At 53.9% G+C, this 21,419-nt stretch overlaps 2 long non-coding RNA genes across 2 annotated transcripts; both read right to left on the bottom strand.

Moving 5' to 3' along the window:
* Positions 1-1,031: 1,031 nt before the first annotated feature.
* On the bottom strand, positions 1,032-7,731 carry LOC135991878 (uncharacterized). The gene is made up of 3 exons (XR_010606663.1): positions 6,942-7,731; positions 1,720-2,165; positions 1,032-1,196 (listed from the first exon to the last, which is right to left on the bottom strand). It is a non-coding gene; the product is annotated as an uncharacterized LOC135991878 (long non-coding RNA).
* Positions 7,732-9,063: 1,332 nt separating this feature from the next.
* Positions 9,064-18,362, bottom strand: LOC135991879 (uncharacterized). Its single transcript, XR_010606664.1, has 5 exons — positions 18,225-18,362; positions 15,686-15,836; positions 15,020-15,222; positions 9,748-10,193; positions 9,064-9,224 (listed from the first exon to the last, which is right to left on the bottom strand). It is a non-coding gene; the product is annotated as an uncharacterized LOC135991879 (long non-coding RNA).
* Positions 18,363-21,419: the final 3,057 nt, after the last annotated feature.

Here is a 21,419-nt window from a genome sequence, read left to right as displayed (position 1 = left end):
TTTGGCTAATGCAAGACAGAAAAAGGCATCTTTGAAATCCAACACAGTAGACCATTTGTGATTATCTCGCCATTTATCTAACAATGTGTAAGGGTTAGCTACTACCGGGTGTAAATCTGCAGTAATTTTGTTTATTGCTCTCCAATCTTGCACTAACCTATAGCTTCTACTGTCTGGTTTCTTTACAGGCCGGATTGAAGTGTTCGCTTCTGACTCACATTCTATCAGCAGCCTAAACTGCAAAAAGTTACCGGTCATTTCTTTTACCCCTTCTCTATCCTCTAATTTCAGAGGATATTGTCTAGTTCTGACCGGTCCAGCTCCAGCTTTCAAATTGATTTTCACTGGTTCTGCATTCTTTGATTTACCGGGAACTGCCGAAGCCCATACCCCTGCAAATACTCGATCCAATATTTCCCGAGCTATTTGGCTTTGCTTGTCAGTTTGAATCATTGCCAATTAAAAACTCAGCTCTTTTATCTTGAATCTCACTTTCCCCCGTTTGAATGTTATGATTGCTTTCAATTGTTTTCATAGGTCTCGTCTTAGTAACAGTTTTGGAGACCTAGGCGTATATAAGAACTTATACATTCCGATTGGTTTTCCTAACTTATATTTGATTGGCCGTAAAAATAAAGCTTTCTCTTGTTGGCCAGTAGCTCCCACTACAGTTACAAAATCTTTATCTGAGGGTATCGTTTCCTGGTTCAAAATAGAACAAGATACTCCAGTATCAATTAAAAACTCCGTTCCTTTTCTGTGTTTCCCTGGCTTTACTAGGACCGGTGGATCTGCTCGGCTGGATTCCTCAGGTTCCCGTCAATCAACTTCTGCCACTGACCATTACATGTCATCGAGGTTTCTCTATTCACGTTATCCCCAGGTGGCCCCCCAATCCTCCCGGTGAGCTAAAATACACCCTAGCGGGCTCCTTTTCGGCATTTTTTCTGATTGGCTGCTTTCCACGCCACGGCGCCGTCCCATTGGCTGCTCCTCCCCGTGTTCCGCCCCCACGAACCCCTCCAGCTTTCTCGCGCGTCCTGATTGGCCCGCTCTGCACCGCCCTTCGCGTTCTCTCCACCCACTCGCTGGAACCTCCAGGCGATTTGCATAGCCGGCGCGGCTTTCCCTTCTATTTCATTTCTGTTTCCATTTCTAGTTCTTTCTCGGTCCGTTAGAGCCCTCGGATGCTCCATCTGCATATACATATATATATACACACACATATATAAAATATACATATAGGTATCTCTCTATATATCATCTATAGAAACTTAAAAATAATTTCATATGTGGGTATATATATACATGCATAAATATATACGACTAGAAATAGAAATATAGCTTCCCAGGGAAAACAACTGCCATGGGGCTGGGCTGCAGAGCAGCGAGTGGGTGGGGAGGACAGAGCTACGGGGGGAGACAAGGGGCGCTTTGGGGCAGCGCAGGCGCCCCGGGGGTCCGCGAGCAAAGGGGCGACGGGGGGGGCAGTGTGGAACGGGGGGGCCGGAGAGGAGAGAGGAGGGAGCCGGGACACGTCTCACGGGGGAAAAAATGCCCGCAGGGCACGTTTGGAGAGAAATCGTTTGGGGAGGGGCAGAGACACGCGGGAGGCAGTGCAAGTAGAAAGGTGCACGGGGTGGGGGGGGCACGGGACGTGTGTGGGGGTGACCTGCACCTGGGGGGTCCACCCGGGACCACCCACAGCAGACGACTCACCTGGGACAACCCGCAAAGGAGAATTCGCTCTGAAGAACCGACCCACGACAGAGACTCCACACCGGATCATCTCCAGCAATGCCCCTGCAACTGCTGGCGTTTCACTCCGTATCTGCCCCAAAAGGGGGGCAGTGTGCCTGTCCATAAGACAGGTTATTTTTTTTTTTCTTAAACTTTTCAAAAATGTCTAATTTTGAGAGGTTTTGGCACTTTTTCACAACATGCTTTTGGTTTAACGCACGAAAATATGGTTCATTTTGCTTTCCAGCTGCGCGCATCCAGGGAGAGTTCGCTTTCCCCAGGGCCTAAAATTGTTCTTTTTCTTATTATTTTCCCCATTGCACATGCAGACTCAGGGTGTTCGGCGTGTTTCTCAGCTGCTGTGGCGGTTCATGCTCTGTGTGCGCAGCCCCAGAAGGGGGCATCAGGCGTTCACAGCTCCCCCTCTGAAAAACAAAAATTCCAAATTAGAGTTCAGCGTCTGAAAAAAAATAACGCAGAAGAAAGCAGAGGAATTCAGTCGGAATAAGGGATAGGAGAGCAGCTGAGCTAACGGAGGATTTGGGGGAAATGGGCCACCTTGAAACACAAGGCATCTTTTAAAAGCCAGAGCGATTTGAGCAATTCGAGACAACATTAAGACAAACTGACACCATTTGGGACACGCTCAGCGGACAAGGAAACGCTCTCGCTGACGCTACAAAGCGTCTCGCCCCTTCCCTCCGGCACCGCCGCAGGAGACAACCCCAGCGAGGCCGCGGGACGGGCTCGCGCCGCCAGCGGGATCTGTGCTCACGGATCCGCCGCCACAGCTCCGGCCCTCGCGACGCTGCTGCTACTGCTGCTGCTGCTGCTGCTGCTACGCGTCTGGCTCAGTCAGTAAAGCTGAAAGCGTGCAGCTCCAGAGAGTGACACTAAAAAGTAAAGAACCAACCGCGGTCATTCACTTTATACTAAAAAGGCGTGCGGATGGTTACCTACACCAGAAAAAACCCTTCTCCTTCATTTTCCTTTGGCATTTCCTTTGGCACGGGCGCCTGCGCCATCGCCCAGCGGCAGCGCTTGCTGGCCGTGCGCTGCAGTACCCGAGTTTCGCCACACGACGGCAGCACTGAGGCGCGCCGCGGCAGCCCCGGGCGAGCAGGCGTGCCGCGTCCCGCGGGAATCCCGCAAAAAAACCCAAACCAAACCAAAACAAAAAAACCAGAGAGCCGCGGCAGGAAAGCCTCCCTGTCGCAGGGACGGCCGCAAGTCCCGAAAACGAACACCGCCGCCCGCCAGCCCGGTGCCGGAAGGCTAACGCGCCCGGCTTGCTCTGCTGGCCGACGGCACCCGGAGGCAGCGCCTCTGAGTCCCGACCCCAGCTGTCCCCGGCCCGCGGCAGCACGCAAGCAAGCGATCGGCCCGCGCTGCACTTGAATTGCCATTCCCTCCGCCCATCGCCTCCCCGCCCGAAGCGCAAAGCCACGTGCATATTGGGCGCGAGGTCTTGCGCTGTCTTTTTGTGTGTGCGTTTTCTTTTTCTTTCTCTTGTGCCACGTTGTCCAGAAAGGGGAAGCTGAGCGCGTGGGTGCCATGGCTCCACGGGGCTCCTCTCCACGGGGAGGGCGCTCGGGCCGGGAAGGACCCTGAGCCTGGCGTGGGTGGACACACCCAATCGCACGTACAGACACAGAACCCGCCGGGCCTCGCCCTGAGCTCCCGCACTTCCGCCAAAGCGGCACCCCACTCGCCATGCCGCCGAGCCTGCAACCGCACCTTAGCTCTGTTTTTAAACATCCCCCTGACAAAAGGGGGCTGCGCCGCTCCCGGAGAGACTGCAATACCGGGAATGGGCGCTGCACCGGAGACACGGCTCCAGGCCACAGACCTTTAGCCCACCTGCCCTAAGAGTCACACGCCTGCCCTAAGAGTCACACGCCTGCCCTAAGAGTCACACGCCTGCCCTAAGAGTCACACGCCTCTCATCAGCTTCGCGAGCTCGGCCATGAGGGCAGGAGGGGGAAACCTAACTAAACACCTCCCCACCGCACTGGCCCATCCCGTTCCTCCTGTTCCAACGTCACGGTCACCCTCGCCACGCCCGCACTCACCTGCCGCCTATTTCGCCGCTCCCTTCCCCTCGCTCCCTCCCACCGTCCCGCCGCGCTCAGCGGGCACCGACACCCGGCGGGAGGTTCCCGCCTGTCACCTCACGCCCCTCTGCCGGCTCCGGGGACCTCACCAAGGACTGCCCTGCCCTGAACCGGCTGCCTCCAGATCCCCGGGAGCCGGCCGCAGCGAGAGCTCCGCAGCCTCCCGGCCCTCGCCCCGACGCCCGTCCCGTTCATTCCCGGTACCCCCCCGAGACACCACGGACACGCTTGCCAGGGAGCTAGCTATTCCAACTGGATTGAGTCGGCGCGCTCTCATTGGCTGCTTTCCACCCCACCGCGCTGTCCTCCTATTGGATGCTCCTTCCCGCGCTCCGCCCCCACAAGCCCGCGCCGGCGCCGGACCTGACTGAGGACTGCGCCCATTTGGGCATGCGCAGTAGGGACTTCACAAGCACCGCCCCCTCGCCAACCTCATTGGCTGCCTACGCACGTCAATCGCCATTCTCTCCGCCTATCAGCGCTCCGCCCCTCAACCTTGCTCGCGCCGTCTGATTGGCCCGCTCTGCATCCTCACTCGCCTGCTCGCCGCCCTGCGGGGACCCCGAGCGCATTTGGCCGTGCAGCTTCAAAGATGGAAACTGAAAAGTAAAGAACAAACCGCGGTCATTCGCTTATCCTAAAAAGGTGTGCGGATGCCTACCCACACCACAAAAAGCCCTTAGCTTTCATTTTCCTCCGGCACTAAAATTGCATAGGTGTGGACTCGTAAAATTAAACCATCCATCTCCCAGACACACGCTTCGAACTTGACTACGGTGGGTTTCTGTTTGTCTTACACCAACGGACTCGCACATTTGTGAGCAAACACATTCATTTTGAAGCTCAGCCCCTCCTGGGGGAAAAACACGTCTTAGTCATTGAAAAAAATAAAATCCGACTTGGAGCTCCCAAACATTAGGGAGCGGTGGGGAAACAAACGAAAGCGAAGACCAACAGCAGCATCGTAAAGTAGTATTCAGCTTCAATTCGGATCACGTACTTAAAAGCCTCTCTCAGCCCTACAAACGATTAGTCCTTTTCTGGAAGGACACATTTTTTTACCTGAATGTCCTCAATTGAAGACTCCACTAAACAGAACGGGGATCGAGCCGCAGGACAACATGCCATCGACATATTAACAAGGAAAAAAACCCACAAGTAAACCCCAGGTTCGATTACTAGTTTCCATCCCGTTTCATTCCTTACATTTCAACTGGCACCCAGGTGCTCCAAAATTAACTATACCCATGCCACTTCTCACTAAAAATTCAGTTCTACGTTTAAACATTCAAGGCTATTTCCAGTGTGCCCATAAATTCACTGTGAACAAAGACAAGAGAAACGCTCAACCCTAAGGAGCGCCGGCCGGCAGGTTTCTCCCCCCTCTGCCCGGGACCGAGAAGACTGCCGCCTCCTGCTGCCACCTCGCCCGTGCCCCCTCGCAGCGGGGCTGCCCCACGAGAGCCGGGGGCCTCTTTTTTTTTCCCGGCGGCCGGTCCGACCGCTGCCCCCCGCTTTCTGACGGCCACGGCCCCGCCCGCAGCGGCAGCGCCCCCCTCGGCCCCGCCCCGGCACGGGCACAGGGCGCCGCTTCCCAGCTGCAGTACCGGCCCGTGGCCACCAGACGGCAGCACCGAGCGCGGGCGCGCCACGCCCCCCGCGCCGCCGCAGCGCGCCCGCTTCTTTTCAGACCCCCGGCCCTTCTTCTTGACCCGCGGGCAGCTTCAGCTGCCCTGGAACGCGCTTTCCCAGAGCCGCGCGGATGACAGACACGCATACCGACGTACATTTCCCCGAGCCTAAGCGTAGCCAGGATTCCCTTCCTCGCCCTCAACGTTTTTGTTCAAGAGTCCAGCAGCTCACCTGTCCTCATGAGCTGCCTCGCTGCAAACAAACGAACAGAAAAGAAAAAAAAAAAAAAAAAGAAAAGAAAACAAGAAAAGGAATGATCTCTTCCAGGCAGTTTCTCTAAACAGTCGAGAGATTACAAAATTGCACGTGTCTTTTCCAAGCAGAATGAGCCTGTGATTCCACGAAAAAGGAGGGCAAGGAGCAGGTCAGCTTGTCAGAGAAAGACAGGGACAGCGAGCAAGACAAGGCGACACAGAGAGAGAGGCAAAAGGGACAGGGAGGCAGGGCAAAGGGAAGGAGAGGCCAAGATCAGAGACAAGCAGCAGGACAGAGACGGTGGGGAAAACTCCTAGAACGGGCAGCGGGAGAGACAGACCAAGGAGAAACGGGCGCCGGGCCGCGGGACAGGGAGCGGGGCAGACCGTCACGGAAACAAAAACAAAGAGGCAACGGGACAGAGAAACGAGGGGAAAGACCAGGAGAAGGGCAGAGAAACAGGAACGGGGGCGGGCAGGGAGCAGGACCGAGAGATGGAGCGAGGAAGGGAAAAAAGGACGGGGGCAGAATGCAGGGAGAGAAACGACGACAGGGAGCAGGACAATAGCATGGGCTGCAGGACAGAGACGGAGGAATTGCAAGAACACAGACACGAGGAGCACCACAGAATGACAGCCAGGGGAAAGAGGCACAGAGAGCGGGACGGCGCCGGAGCGGAAAAAACCAAACCAAACCAACGGCGCTGGGCCGCTGGAGAGAGATACGCAGAAAGAAAAAAACACCCAGGAAGAGAGAAAAGAAAGAGGGGATGGCTGGCTGGGGGAGGGAGGGGAAAGCAGTTAGAAAGGGTGGGAGAAGGACCGCCACGGAACAACAGAAAAGCCAGCGAGGCCAGGCAGGGCAGGGGGGCCGTGACACTGCTTGTCTAGCAGTATAATCTGCGATCTGCCAATTTAGTTCCAATTTCCCGATCGCTGCTCCCTTTCGACGCCCTTTGCAACGCACGATGGCAACTTTTCTAGCAACGGCACAGCTCCCAACAATTGGAGTATCATATTTAATCTGTCTTCCTTCTGCTGTTAATAAACTTTGTTCTTTTCAAATGGCGCGCACCATTCTAAAAACGTACTTTGAAACAGTGCAAATATTAACCTTCTTCTCTTTGGATAATTCTAAAGCTCGTGTGAGCGCAGCTTTCTGGGCAGAGGTCTCTGCAGGTAAAGGTTTAGTTTCGATTACCTTGTGGGTAGTTGTCACCGCATACCCGGCTTGACGTACTCCTTGCTTTACGCAGAGCTGCTTCCGACGGTGAACCAGGAGCCTTCAGCATCCTCCAGTGGCTGGCTGGTCCTTTAGATCCGGTCCGCTGGAGTAAACAGCTTCTGTTGTTTCCGAGCAACCGGACACCACAGGCTCCGAAACAGATCCACTGAGGAGAGAAGCTGGATTGACAATGTCAGTAGTAGCAATATTTCCATCATCTTGTTCCACCCACACGGCCTGGTATTTCAGGGGACGCTAATACAGTCATTTGCTGTCCCACAGTGAGCTTACGAGCTTCCCGCACATCGAGCGCGACAGCTGCCACGGCTCAAAGACAGCCAGGCCGGCCTTTGCTCGCTTCGTCTGGTTGCTTAGGGAAGCAGACCACGGCTCGCTTAGGAGATCTTAACTGCTGTGCCGGAACACCCAAAGCAATACTTTGCCTTTCGTGTGAGTACAACCAAAACGGTTTGGTGACACCTGGGAGGACCAGGGCCGGAGCCCTCGCCAGTTCCTTTTTCAGTTGCGAAAAAGCCCTCCCGGCTTCTCCCGTCCAATTCAACTCGGAGCTGTTTTCTTTTAACAGTTCGTACAAAGGCTTTACTGAGAGTCCATCATTATAAATCCAAAGCCCGCACCAACCTGTCCTTTCAAGAAACGTCCGCAGCCCTTTTACCGTCGCCGATTCCGGCGTCCGGCAAACAGGTTCTTTCCGCTCTGTCCCCAGCTCTCGCCGTCCTCCGGAGATCTCCAATGCCAGATAAGTCACTCGGTGCTGCATCGGCCGGGCCTTCTGTTGGGAAACCCCATGCTCACTTAATCGCAGAAAATCAGTCAGCTTACAGTCCATTGCACACAACCCTCTTTGGGTTTTGTGCCTATAAGGAGACAACAAAGTCCCATTGCCCGGAAGAGCTTCCCAGGCGTCACGTTCTCATGCTAACTGGTTTCCGAAAATCACAGGGCTGCTCCTGAATCCCCGGGGTGACACGACCCAGGCTAATTGGGTCTTTCTCCCACTAAAGGGATTTTCCCACTCAAAAGCAAAAAGCTTCTGACTCTCTTTGGCTAATGCAAGACAGAAAAAGGCATCTTTGAAATCCAACACAGTAGACCATTTGTGATTATCTCGCCATTTATCTAACAATGTGTAAGGGTTAGCTACTACCGGGTGTAAATCTGCAGTAATTTTGTTTATTGCTCTCCAATCTTGCACTAACCTATAGCTTCTACTGTCTGGTTTCTTTACAGGCCGGATTGAAGTGTTCGCTTCTGACTCACATTCTATCAGCAGCCTAAACTGCAAAAAGTTACCGGTCATTTCTTTTACCCCTTCTCTATCCTCTAATTTCAGAGGATATTGTCTAGTTCTGACCGGTCCAGCTCCAGCTTTCAAATTGATTTTCACTGGTTCTGCATTCTTTGATTTACCGGGAACTGCCGAAGCCCATACCCCTGCAAATACTCGATCCAATATTTCCCGAGCTATTTGGCTTTGCTTGTCAGTTTGAATCATTGCCAATTAAAAACTCAGCTCTTTTATCTTGAATCTCACTTTCCCCCGTTTGAATGTTATGATTGCTTTCAATTGTTTTCATAGGTCTCGTCTTAGTAACAGTTTTGGAGACCTAGGCGTATATAAGAACTTATACATTCCGATTGGTTTTCCTAACTTATATTTGATTGGCCGTAAAAATAAAGCTTTCTCTTGTTGGCCAGTAGCTCCCACTACAGTTACAAAATCTTTATCTGAGGGTATCGTTTCCTGGTTCAAAATAGAACAAGATACTCCAGTATCAATTAAAAACTCCGTTCCTTTTCTGTGTTTCCCTGGCTTTACTAGGACCGGTGGATCTGCTCGGCTGGATTCCTCAGGTTCCCGTCAATCAACTTCTGCCACTGACCATTACATGTCATCGAGGTTTCTCTATTCACGTTATCCCCAGGTGGCCCCCCAATCCTCCCGGTGAGCTAAAATACACCCTAGCGGGCTCCTTTTCGGCATTTTTTCTGATTGGCTGCTTTCCACGCCACGGCGCCGTCCCATTGGCTGCTCCTCCCCGTGTTCCGCCCCCACGAACCCCTCCAGCTTTCTCGCGCGTCCTGATTGGCCCGCTCTGCACCGCCCTTCGCGTTCTCTCCACCCACTCGCTGGAACCTCCAGGCGATTTGCATAGCCGGCGCGGCTTTCCCTTCTATTTCATTTCTGTTTCCATTTCTAGTTCTTTCTCGGTCCGTTAGAGCCCTCGGATGCTCCATCTGCATATACATATATATATACACACACATATATAAAATATACATATAGGTATCTCTCTATATATCATCTATAGAAACTTAAAAATAATTTCATATGTGGGTATATATATACATGCATAAATATATACGACTAGAAATAGAAATATAGCTTCCCAGGGAAAACAACTGCCATGGGGCTGGGCTGCAGAGCAGCGAGTGGGTGGGGAGGACAGAGCTACGGGGGGAGACAAGGGGCGCTTTGGGGCAGCGCAGGCGCCCCGGGGGTCCGCGAGCAAAGGGGCGACGGGGGGGGCAGTGTGGAACGGGGGGGCCGGAGAGGAGAGAGGAGGGAGCCGGGACACGTCTCACGGGGGAAAAAATGCCCGCAGGGCACGTTTGGAGAGAAATCGTTTGGGGAGGGGCAGAGACACGCGGGAGGCAGTGCAAGTAGAAAGGTGCACGGGGTGGGGGGGGCACGGGACGTGTGTGGGGGTGACCTGCACCTGGGGGGTCCACCCGGGACCACCCACAGCAGACGACTCACCTGGGACAACCCGCAAAGGAGAATTCGCTCTGAAGAACCGACCCACGACAGAGACTCCACACCGGATCATCTCCAGCAATGCCCCTGCAACTGCTGGCGTTTCACTCCGTATCTGCCCCAAAAGGGGGGCAGTGTGCCTGTCCATAAGACAGGTTATTTTTTTTTTTCTTAAACTTTTCAAAAATGTCTAATTTTGAGAGGTTTTGGCACTTTTTCACAACATGCTTTTGGTTTAACGCACGAAAATATGGTTCATTTTGCTTTCCAGCTGCGCGCATCCAGGGAGAGTTCGCTTTCCCCAGGGCCTAAAATTGTTCTTTTTCTTATTATTTTCCCCATTGCACATGCAGACTCAGGGTGTTCGGCGTGTTTCTCAGCTGCTGTGGCGGTTCATGCTCTGTGTGCGCAGCCCCAGAAGGGGGCATCAGGCGTTCACAGCTCCCCCTCTGAAAAACAAAAATTCCAAATTAGAGTTCAGCGTCTGAAAAAAAATAACGCAGAAGAAAGCAGAGGAATTCAGTCGGAATAAGGGATAGGAGAGCAGCTGAGCTAACGGAGGATTTGGGGGAAATGGGCCACCTTGAAACACAAGGCATCTTTTAAAAGCCAGAGCGATTTGAGCAATTCGAGACAACATTAAGACAAACTGACACCATTTGGGACACGCTCAGCGGACAAGGAAACGCTCTCGCTGACGCTACAAAGCGTCTCGCCCCTTCCCTCCGGCACCGCCGCAGGAGACAACCCCAGCGAGGCCGCGGGACGGGCTCGCGCCGCCAGCGGGATCTGTGCTCACGGATCCGCCGCCACAGCTCCGGCCCTCGCGACGCTGCTGCTACTGCTGCTGCTGCTGCTGCTGCTACGCGTCTGGCTCAGTCAGTAAAGCTGAAAGCGTGCAGCTCCAGAGAGTGACACTAAAAAGTAAAGAACCAACCGCGGTCATTCACTTTATACTAAAAAGGCGTGCGGATGGTTACCTACACCAGAAAAAACCCTTCTCCTTCATTTTCCTTTGGCATTTCCTTTGGCACGGGCGCCTGCGCCATCGCCCAGCGGCAGCGCTTGCTGGCCGTGCGCTGCAGTACCCGAGTTTCGCCACACGACGGCAGCACTGAGGCGCGCCGCGGCACCGCATTGGGGCGGCCGCCTGCAGTACCGCGCTTTGCCCACAGGACGGCAGCACTGAGACCCGGCGCGGCAGCCCCGGGCCAGCAGGCGTGCCGCGTCCCGCGGGAATCCCGCAAAAAAACCCAAACCAAACCAAAACAAAAAAACCAGAGAGCCGCGGCAGGAAAGCCTCCTTGTCGCAGGGACGGCCGCAAGTCCCGAAAATGAACACCGCCGCCCGCCAGCCCGGTGCCGGAAGGCTAACGCGCCCGGCTTGCTCTGCTGGCCGACGGCACCCGGAGGCAGCGCCTCTGAGTCCCGACCCCAGCTGTCCCCGGCCCGCGGCAGCACGCAAGCAAGCGATCGGCCCGCGCTGCACTTGAATTGCCATTCCCTCCGCCCATCGCCTCCCCGCCCGAAGCGCAAAGCCACGTGCATATTGGGCGCGAGGTCTTGCGCTGTCTTTTTGTGTGTGCGTTTTCTTTTTCTTTCTCTTGTGCCACGTTGTCCAGAAAGGGGAAGCTGAGCGCGTGGGTGCCACGGCTCCACGGGGCTCCTCTCCACGGGGAGGGCGCTCGGGCCGGGAAGGACCCTGAGCCTGGCGTGGGTGGACACACCCAATCGCACGTACAGACACAGAACCCGCCGGGCCTCGCCCTGAGCTCCCGCACTTCCGCCAAAGCGGCACCCCACTCGCCACGCCGCCGAGCCTGCAACCGCACCTTAGCTCTGTTTTTAAACATCCCCCTGACAAAAGGGGGCTGCGCCGCTCCCGGAGAGACTGCAATACCGGGAATGGGCGCTGCACCGGAGACACGGCTCCAGGCCACAGACCTTTAGCCCACCTGCCCTAAGAGTCACACGCCTGCCCTAAGAGTCACACGCCTGCCCTAAGAGTCACACGCCTCTCATCAGCTTCGCGAGCTCGGCCATGAGGGCAGGAGGGGGAAACCTAACTAAACACCTCCCCACCGCACTGGCCCATCCCGTTCCTCCTGTTCCAACGTCACGGTCACCCTCGCCACGCCCGCACTCACATGCCGCCTATTTCGCCGCTCCCTTCCCCTCGCTCCCTCCCACCGTCCCGCCGCGCTCAGCGGGCACCGACACCCGGCGGGAGGTTCCCGCCTGTCACCTCACGCCCCTCTGCCGGCTCCGGGGACCTCACCAAGGACTGCCCTGCCCTGAACCGGCTGCCTCCAGATCCCCGGGAGCCGGCCGCAGCGAGAGCTCCGCAGCCTCCCGGCCCTCGCCCCGACGCCCGTCCCGTTCATTCCCGGTACCCCCCCGAGACACCACGGACACGCTTGCCAGGGAGCTAGCTATTCCAACTGGATTGAGTCGGCGCGCTCTCATTGGCTGCTTTCCACCCCACCGCGCTGTCCTCCTATTGGATGCTCCTTCCCGCGCTCCGCCCCCACAAGCCCGCGCCGGCGCCGGACCTGACTGAGGACTGCGCCCATTTGGGCATGCGCAGTAGGGACTTCACAAGCACCGCCCCCTCGCCAACCTCATTGGCTGCCTACGCACGTCAATCGCCATTCTCTCCGCCTATCAGCGCTCCGCCCCTCAACCTTGCTCGCGCCGTCTGATTGGCCCGCTCTGCATCCTCACTCGCCTGCTCGCCGCCCTGCGGGGACCCCGAGCGCATTTGGCCGTGCAGCTTCAAAGATGGAAACTGAAAAGTAAAGAACAAACCGCGGTCATTCGCTTATCCTAAAAAGGTGTGCGGATGCCTACCCACACCACAAAAAGCCCTTAGCTTTCATTTTCCTCCGGCACTAAAATTGCATAGGTGTGGACTCGTAAAATTAAACCATCCATCTCCCAGACACACGCTTCGAACTTGACTACGGTGGGTTTCTGTTTGTCTTACACCAACGGACTCGCACATTTGTGAGCAAACACATTCATTTTGAAGCTCAGCCCCTCCTGGGGGAAAAACACGTCTTAGTCATTGAAAAAAATAAAATCCAACTTGGAGCTCCCAAACATTAGGGAGCGGTGGGGAAACAAACGAAAGCGAAGACCAACAGCAGCATCGTAAAGTAGTATTCAGCTTCAATTCGGATCACGTACTTAAAAGCCTCTCTCAGCCCTACAAACGATTAGTCCTTTTCTGGAAGGACACATTTTTTTACCTGAATGTCCTCAATTGAAGACTCCACTAAACAGAACGGGGATCGAGCCGCAGGACAACATGCCATCGACATATTAACAAGGAAAAAAACCCACAAGTAAACCCCAGGTTCGATTACTAGTTTCCATCCCGTTTCATTCCTTACATTTCAACTGGCACCCAGGTGCTCCAAAATTAACTATACCCATGCCACTTCTCACTAAAAATTCAGTTCTACGTTTAAACATTCAAGGCTATTTCCAGTGTGCCCATAAATTCACTGTGAACAAAGACAAGAGAAACGCTCAACCCTAAGGAGCGCCGGCCGGCAGGTTTCTCCCCCCTCTGCCCGGGACCGAGAAGACTGCCGCCTCCTGCTGCCGCCTCGCCCGTGCCCCCTCGCAGCGGGGCTGCCCCACGAGAGCCGGGGGCCTCTTTTTTTTTCCCGGCGGCCGGTCCGACCGCTGCCCCCCGCTTTCTGACGGCCACGGCCCCGCCCGCAGCGGCAGCGCCCCCCTCGGCCCCGCCCCGGCACGGGCACAGGGCGCCGCTTCCCAGCTGCAGTACCGGCCCGTGGCCACCAGACGGCAGCACCGAGCGCGGGCGCGCCGCGCCCCCCGCGCCGCCGCAGCGCGCCCGCTTCTTTTCAGACCCCCGGCCCTTCTTCTTGACCCGCGGGCAGCTTCAGCTGCCCTGGAACGCGCTTTCCCAGAGCCGCGCGGATGACAGACACGCATACCGACGTACATTTCCCCGAGCCTAAGCGTAGCCAGGATTCCCTTCCTCGCCCTCAACGTTTTTGTTCAAGAGTCCAGCAGCTCACCTGTCCTCATGAGCTGCCTCGCTGCAAACAAACGAACAGAAAAGAAAAAAAAAAAAAAAAGAAAAGAAAACAAGAAAAGGAATGATCTCTTCCAGGCAGTTTCTCTAAACAGTCGAGAGATTATAAAATTGCACGTGTCTTTTCCAAGCAGAATGAGCCTGTGATTCCACGAAAAAGGAGGGCAAGGAGCAGGTCAGCTTGTCAGAGAAAGACAGGGACAGCGAGCAAGACAAGGCGACACAGAGAGAGAGGCAAAAGGGACAGGGAGGCAGGGCAAAGGGAAGGAGAGGCCAAGATCAGAGACAAGCAGCAGGACAGAGACGGTGGGGAAAACTCCTAGAACGGGCAGCGGAAGAGACAGACCAAGGAGAAACGGGCGCCGGGCCGCGGGACAGGGAGCGGGGCAGACCGTCATGGAAACAAAAACAAAGAGGCAACGGGACAGAGAAACGAGGGGAAAGACCAGGAGAAGGGCAGAGAAACAGGAACGGGGGCGGGCAGGGAGCAGGACCGAGAGATGGAGCGAGGAAGGGAAAAAAGGACGGGGGCAGAATGCAGGGAGAGAAACGACGACAGGGAGCAGGACAATAGCATGGGCTGCAGGACAGAGACGGAGGAATTGCAAGAACACAGACACGAGGAGCACCACAGAATGACAGCCAGGGGAAAGAGGCACAGAGAGCGGGACGGCGCCGGAGCGGAAAAAACCAAACCAAACCAACGGCGCTGGGCCGCTGGAGAGAGATACGCAGAAAGAAAAAAACACCCAGGAAGAGAGAAAAGAAAGAGGGGATGGCTGGCTGGGGGAGGGAGGGGAAAGCAGTTAGAAAGGGTGGGAGAAGGACCGCGACGGAACAACAGAAAAGCCAGCGAGGCCAGGCAGGGCAGGGGGGCCGTGACACTGCTTGTCTAGCAGTATAATCTGCGATCTGCCAATTTAGTTCCAATTTCCCGATCGCTGCTCCCTTTCGACGCCCTTTGCAACGCACGATGGCAACTTTTCTAGCAACGGCACAGCTCCCAACAATTGGAGTATCATATTTAATCTGTCTTCCTTCTGCTGTTAATAAACTTTGTTCTTTTCAAATGGCGCGCACCATTCTAAAAACATACTTTGAAACAGTGCAAATATTAACCTCCTTCTCTTTGGATAATTCTAAAGCTCGTGTGAGCGCAGCCTTCTGGGCAGAGGTCTCTGCAGGTAAAGGTTTAGTTTCGATTACCTTGTGGGTAGTTGTCACCGCATACCCGGCTTGACGTACTCCTTGCTTTACGCAGAGCTGCTTCCGACGGTGAACCAGGAGCCTTCAGCATCCTCCAGTGGCTGGCTGGTCCTTTAGATCCGGTCCGCTGGAGTAAACAGCTTCTGTTGTTTCCAAGCAACCGGACACCACAGGCTCCGAAACAGATCCACTGAGGAGAGAAGCTGGATTGACAATGTCAGTAGTAGCAATATTTCCATCATCTTGTTCCACCCACACGGCCTGGTATTTCAGGGGACGCTAATACAGTCATTTGCTGTCCCACAGTGAGCTTACGAGCTTCCCGCACATCGAGCGCGACAGCTGCCACGGCTCAAAGACAGCCAGGCCGGCCTTTGCTCGCTTCGTCTGGTTGCTTAGGGAAGCAGACCACGGCTCGCTTAGGAGATCTTAACTGCTGTGCCGGAACACCCAAAGCAATATTTTGCCTTTCGTGTGAGTACAACCAAAACGGTTTGGTGACACCTGGGAGGACCAGGGCCGGAGCCCTCGCCAGTTCCTTTTTCAGTTGCGAAAAAGCCCTCCCGGCTTCTCCCGTCCAATTCAACTCGGAGCTGTTTTCTTTTAACAGTTCGTACAAAGGCTTTACTGAGAGTCCATCATTACAAATCCAAAGCCCGCACCAACCTGTCCTTTCAAGAAACGTCTGCAGCCCTTTCACCGTCGCCGGTTCCGGCGTCCGGCAAACAGGTTCTTTCCGCTCTGTCCCCAGCTCTCGCCGTCCTCCGCAGATCTCCAATCCCAGATAAGTCACTCGGTGCCGCATCAGCCGGGCCTTCTGTTGGGAAACCCCATGCTCACTTAATCGCAGAAAATCAGTCAGCTTACAGTCCATTGCACACAACCCTCTTCGGGTTTCGTGCCTATAAGGAGACAACAAAGTCCCATTGCCCGGAAGAGCTTCCCAGGCGTCACGTTCTCATGCTAACTGGTTTCCGAAAATCACAGGGCTGCTCCTGAATCCCCGGGGTGACACGACCCAGGTTAATTGGGTCTTTCTCCCACTAAAGGGATTTTCCCACTCAAAAGCAAAAAGCTTCTGACTCTCTTTGGCTAATGCAAGACAGAAAAAGGCATCTTTGAAATCCAACACGGTAGACCATTTGTGATTATCTCGCCATTTATCTAACAATGTGTAAGGGTTAGCTACTACCGGGTGTCAATCTGCCGTAATTTTGTTTATTGCTCTCCAATCTTGCACTAACCTATAGCTTTTACTGTCTGGTTTCTTTACAGGCCGGATTGAAGTGTTCGCTTCTGACTCACATTCTATCAGCAGCCTAAACTGCAAAAAGTTACCGGTCATTTCTTTTACCCCTTCTCTATGCTCTAATTTCAGAGGATATGGTCTAGTTCTGACTGGTCCGGCTCCAGCTTTCAAATTAATTTTCACTGGTTCTGCATTCTTTGATTTACCAGGAACTGCCGAAGCCCATACCCCTGCAAATACTTGATCCAATATTTCCCGAGCTATTTGGCTTTGCTTGTCAGTTTGAATCATTGCCAATTAAAATCCCGGCTCTTTTAACTTGAATCTCACTTTCCCCCGTTTGAATGTCATGATTGCTTTCAATTGTTTTCACAGGTCTCGTCTTAGTAACAGTTTTGGTGACCTAGGCATATAGAAGAACTTATACATTCCGACTGGTTTTCCTAACTTACATTTGATTGGCCGTAAAAATAAAGCTTTCTTTTGTTGGCCAGTAGCTCCCACTACAGTTACAAAATCTTTATCTGAGGGTATCGTTTCCTGGTTCAAAATAGAACAAGATACTCCAGTATCAATTAAAAACTCCATTTCTTTTCTGTGTTTCCCTGGCTTTACTAGGACCGGTGGATCTGCTCGGCTGGATTCCTCAGGTTCCCGTCAATCAACTTCTGCCACTGACCATTACATGTCATCGAGGTTTCTCTATTCACGTTATCCCCAGGTGGCCCCCCAATCCTCCCGGTGAGCTAAAATACACCCTAGCGGGCTCCTTTTCGGCATTTTTTCTGATTGGCTGCTTTCCACGCCACCGCGCCGTCCCATTGGCTGCTCCTCCCCGTGTTCCGCCCCCACGAACCCTCCTCGGGGCGCAGCCGCGCGAGGACCGCGCCATTGGGGCCCGTTTTCCCCACAAGCACGGCTCCCAGAGCCGACTCTCCGGGGCGGCGGAGCCGCAGCGGAGCCGGCCGGGCCGGGCACTCACCGGGGCCGCGCAGAAACGGCGACGAACGGCGGCGCGGCGGGACCGCTCCGGGCTCGAGCGGGGCGCGCACACGGCCGCCGAGAGCGCCGCCCGCGCTTGCCAGCGGCCATCTTTGCGCATGCGCATCGGGAAGCCCGCGGGACACGCCCCCTCCTGCCCGCCCCTTCGCCTCCCTTTCCGCAACCCGATTGGCTGCCTATGCACGTCAATTTCCATTCTCCCCGCCTATCATCACCCCTCCCCGTTTGCCCCGCGCGGCGCTCGGCTCCGCCCCTCCAGCTTTCTCGCGCGTCCTGATTGGCCCGCTCTGCACCGCCCTTCGCGTTCTCTCCACCCACTCGCTGGAACCTCCAGGCGATTTGCACAGCCGGCGCGGCTTTCCCTTCTATTTAATCTCTGTTTCCATTTCCAGTTTTTTCTCGGTCCGTTAGAGCCCTCGGATGCTCCATCTGCATATATATATATATATATACACACATATATAAAATATACATATATGTATCTCTCTATATATCATCTATAGAAACTTAAAAATAATTTCATATGTGTGTGTGTATATATGCATAAATATGTATGACTAGAAATAGAAATATAGCTTCCCAGGGAAAACAACCGCCATGGGGCTGGGCTGCAGAGCAGCGAGTGGGTGGGGAGGACAGAGCTACGGGGGGAGACAACGGGCGCTTTGGGGCAGCGCAGGCGCCCCGGGGGTCCGCGAGCAAAGGGGCGACGGGGGGGCAGTGTGGAACGGGGGGGCCGGAGAGGAGAGAGGAGGGAGCGGGGACACGTCTCACGGGGGAAAAAATGCCCGCGGGGCACGTTTGGAGAGAAATCGTTTGGGGAGGGGCAGAGACACGCGGGAGGCAGTGCGAGTAGAAAGGTGCGCGGGGCGGGGGGGGGGGGGCACGGGACGTGTGTGGGGGTGACCTGCACCTGGGGGGTCCACCTGGGACCACCCACAGCAGACGACTCACCTGGGACAACCCGCAAAGGAGAATTCGCTCTGAAGAACCGACCCACGACAGAGACTCCACACCGGATCATCCCCAGCAATGCCCCTGCAACTGCTGGCGTTTCACTCCGTATTTGCCCCAAAAAGGGGGGCAGTGTGCCTGTCCGTAAGACAAGTGTTTTTTTTTTTTTTTCTTAAACTCTTCCAAAATGCCTAATTTTGAGAGGTTTTGGCACTTTTTCACAACATGCTTTTGGTTCAATGCACGAAAATACGGTTCGTTTTGCTTTCCAGCTGCGCGCATCCAGGGAGAGTTCGCTTTCCCCAGGGCCTAAAATTCTTCTTTTTCTTATTATTTTCCCCATTGCACATGCAGACTCAGGGTGTTCGGTGTGTTTCTCAGCTGCTGTGGCGGGTCACGCTCTCTGTGCGCAGCCCCAGAAGGGGGCATCAGGCGTTCACAGCTCCCCCTCTGAAAAACAAAAATTCCAAATTAGAGTTCAGCATCTGAAAAAAATAGTGCAGAAGAAAGCAGAAGAATTCAGTTAGAATAAAGGACAGGAGAGCAACTGAGCTAACGGAGGATTTGGGGGAAACGGGCCACCTTGAAACACAAGGCATCCTTTAAAAGCCAGAGCGATTTGAGCAATTCGAGACTACATTAAGACAAACTGACACTGCTTTGGACACACTCAGTATAAAAGGAAACACTCCCGCTGACACTAGAAAGCATCTTGCAGCTCAGGATCACGCTGGAGAGCTGCAGGGAAGGGGTGGCTGGCATAGAGTAGGAGCTGAACCAGTCAGTCACAGGTGATCCACAGAGCACCACCGTCCCCTTGGCACCCTCTCTCACAGTGTGCTGGCCTCCCCACCGCTTGTTTCACATTGCCCAGAACGTTTCCAGTTGCAGGGACTCCATCAGCCCTGAGCACCAACCTCCAGTCCCACATCGCCTTCTCTGCAGTCAGTCCCGGTCCCAGCAGGCGATGCCTGGCAGCGGCTCCATTGTTCCAAATATACCCAAGCGCACCCACCTTGAGCTGCACAGTCCCTGTAAACTACAGCACATTGGATGTAGAGGGGCCATGATTGTTAGTTCCACTAGCAGCACTTGGAGTTTTCTGTCCCCAGCATCCCAACTCACATCTGTAGCTGGTCAGGAACGGGAACCATCACCACCAGCCCCATCAGGGACAGCTGGGGCTACCAGGGTAGTAGAGTGTGCCCTGGCTCCTGAGAGCAGCTTGCTGAAGAAGTGGGGTGCAAAAAAATGAAAAACAATGAGTTTTAAGGGGAAAAGGACAAACTGAGAACTGTTAGGGGCAATGAAAGCCCAGAGGATGACAGGGCAAGCTGATGACTCTGGGAGGCACGGCCAATCAACAGCAGAAGGCATAGGGCACACAGAATCCCTGTCATCCGGCCCCATGCACACAGGCCCCGGTCACACCAGGGGCATCTCAGGGTGCTGCAGGCAAGGCTGGGAGCAGCCTGGGGACCTCACGCAGCCCTGGGAGGGACCTGGCTGCCCCTGGGATAACGGGAAACGCCACCAACAGCCTGGAGTGGCCATAAATCCCCTATGAACAGTTCTGGAGCTCTCTGGGGCCAGTGACCCAAAACCAGTCTAAGAGACCTTGGGACCAGCTCCCACTCAGAAGCAATTAGGTATCATCCTCAGGCACATCTTACTGAATGTAAAAGGACTACAGGACCCATAGCTGTGTGTAAAGAATAAAGCAATTATTAATTAGTTGATGCACCTAATACCTGGGAGTGAGTCTGCCGAAGTGCTTGATGCCAGTGGGCTCACCCTTCCCGTGGCCCCTTCACAGTCATTGCTGGAGCAGCATTCATCAGTCTGGTGGAGAAGGGTCAGCTCCTCCTGCAGGCCTTGCTGAGACAAGTCACAGAGCAGCTGTGAGCCCCCTGCCCGCTTTTTCCTTTGGGGACAGGATTCAGCTCTGGTATTTGAGAAGACCCGTGACCCCACCAGTTTGTTCCTCTCCCCTACCTCTTCACTAGGACTCTGCAGGAAACTTGCACGGCTTTCCAGTTGCCCACCACCTCAGCAGTCTGACCCAGCATGTTGTGTCTGGATCGTATCAAACTGAGATCCTGGATCAGAGAGCAGAGCTGAACGCTGGGTGGTTGGAAGGTTACTGTAGCGATTCTGACCAGAACACTCTTGTGTGATCAAGGATCTAGTGATCCACGTAACAATTAACCTGAGAGGTACAGGCCTGAGCTGTACTATGCTGCACGTAGAGCTTCACCTTCTAGCCTGTGTTGTGCTGTTCATATCCCATGCTAACAAAATAAACTTGGTTGGCTAACAGTAACAAAGGAGCCTGCAGGCAGCTTCCACTTGGCCCTGGTGATTATGGCATCTGAATGTCTTTATCGTAAAGTGAAGCAGCAGGTTCCCGTGTGAATATCCTTTTGTTAGACGACAGAACTTATGAATAGAATTATTTTATTCTAAGAAGATCCTGCACAATATGCCGTGTCTTTTTTCAAGGTCCCTCTTGTTCTGTGCAAATCAGAGTTCCCAGCATCTGAAGTGCACAGAACTACCTATACTAACCTCTTTTTCCTTCTAGCTTTAAGTTCGATAAACGGCATTTTAATCAATACCTTGTGGAGTGTGAGTGCCTTTCTCTCTGGGATCAATAGCCCAAAGTTTATTATCTCAGGATTTAGACGTGCTTATTTAACAACAAGCTGTAAACCCTGAACTCCAGCTGAAAACCTGCAAATCTCAGAACCCAGATGGTTGTTGGGGCTTTACAACTTATGGCTTAGGTTAGATTTTAAAATCTATGCCCTGAGCAGTAAATGTGTAAACTGTAAATCCTTACTGATAAATACCGAGTCCCACAAAATTAACAAATAAACCACAACACCTGAGTGAGAAATCTTCAACAAGCAATTCTAAACAAAAAACTGCACAAGGCAACCTCCAAACCTTCAGTTTTATGCAAGAAAAAGCAAAGCACATATGAGCAAGAAAACAATACAGAGAAACCAAGGAATTTCTGTCCACAGCTTAAAACACTTGCCTTTCATTTGCGAGTGCAGCAGAACTGTAAGATACGCCACCAACGCTTTACAGTTGCTGTTTATAAGCTTGGTTTTAGACACCATTCAGATGTGACCATATGCAAGAGGTGATACATGGAATTGTACTAAGCTGCAGTTCGACTGAACCTAC

Source organism: Caloenas nicobarica, chromosome 9 (assembly GCF_036013445.1).
Source record: "Caloenas nicobarica isolate bCalNic1 chromosome 9, bCalNic1.hap1, whole genome shotgun sequence".
NCBI lineage: Eukaryota > Metazoa > Chordata > Aves > Columbiformes > Columbidae > Caloenas > Caloenas nicobarica.
This window is presented reverse-complemented; position numbering and strand designations above follow the sequence as displayed.